The following is a 1,532-nucleotide window of genomic DNA, read 5'->3' as shown; positions in this document are numbered from 1 at the left end:
GCAAATTTTACACAAACGATCACGTTTCAATGCTCGATTTTCTTTCTCCAGAGCAGCTAAAATAGTAAACAGTATATTTAAATATAATATATAATAAAATTTACTTTATGTATACTGATTTCATATAAATTAACGAATTTACAATCAATCTGTGTTTTTATTTTTATTACTTACCAATTTTTTTAACCAGATCCATTTCACTAGTATCATTTTCACTATTGGATCTCTCAGCATTCCCATTTGCAATTTGTATTGGTGGCTGAAATAAATATAATGTACATAAGTATATATTGGAATTATTAATTATACATATGATTTAGGGTATAAGTTTTTGTACTTACTTCTGCAGGAATATCAGATACCATGTTTTCTAATCTCTCAATTTCTCTTATTGCTGAAAGCAAAACTTCATATGCCGTCGGTTTTCGTGCACGTCTTAAAAATCGATGGTCATTAAGATCAAATGACTCTTGATGTTGTAAACTGTAAGGACAAGGTATATTTCTAGTCCCTCGTTTTGTTCTTATAACATTAACATGATCTGTTCCAATTGGTACATTATGACAATGTTCATTGCGGATAAATCTGCACTCTGCAGAATACATTTCATGAATTCGCATGGGAATGTCACCTTCTGACCAGTGATGTGCCTCCCATTGACATACAAAGCATTTAACTATATCCCTGTCGCCCGTATAGTAAAATCCTGCAGCTGCAAGAGTGGCAGGGTCAATAAAAGATACAGGCCAATTTAGAAAACTCGAACGTCTTGCTGCTTCGAAACGATAAATATCATAATTTCCTTGAATGCGACGCGACGTGGATGGATTCGGCAGCATTGGATGAGCCATCTGCATTTGTATCGGTGAAGTCGGTGGCATTGACGACGTAGATGGAATCGTGGATGTTAAGTCAGTCAGCCTTGCTGAAGATACAGGCGATGGTAAATCAGGCTCAACTGCTGGATGTACTCTGGATGTTGGCTCATCCGCCGATATTGAATGAAGCGACGAAGTTGAATCAAGCGACGAAGTTGAATCAAGCGACGAAATTGAATCAAGCGACGAATGTGAATCTTCTTCTTCTAAATATTCTGAATCATGTCCCATTAAATGTCGGAAATTGCTTGTAGGATTCATTTTGTCCAAATTGTGATTTAAAGCGTCTTCAAACCTATTTAAAGAAAAAAAGACTTAGAAATGGTAAAACGTTCTTCGAGAAATATTAAACGTGTATAATTGATCAAACAGAAATATATTACAGACAATACTTACGAATATCTGATGTTCACGTTCCGCTTCAACAGCTCACCAACTCCTCAAATGGAATCTTCAGACAGATTTAATATCTTATTCTGGTATATTCAAAATTTTTAGATTTACTAAAACTGCACTATCGAACGAGCGATACGAACGAGCCACACGACCTCTTCGACCATCAGTGTAATATTGAACCTTGCAGCTAGTATGTGCCGAGAAGGTACTACCTGTTACCTATGCACATATTATCCCTACCACATTACCCAGTAGGAA

Source organism: Bombus pyrosoma, linkage group LG1 (genome assembly GCF_014825855.1).
Source record: "Bombus pyrosoma isolate SC7728 linkage group LG1, ASM1482585v1, whole genome shotgun sequence".
In the NCBI taxonomy this organism is placed as follows: Eukaryota; Metazoa; Arthropoda; class Insecta; order Hymenoptera; family Apidae; genus Bombus; species Bombus pyrosoma.
Note: the sequence above shows the minus strand (reverse complement) of the source record.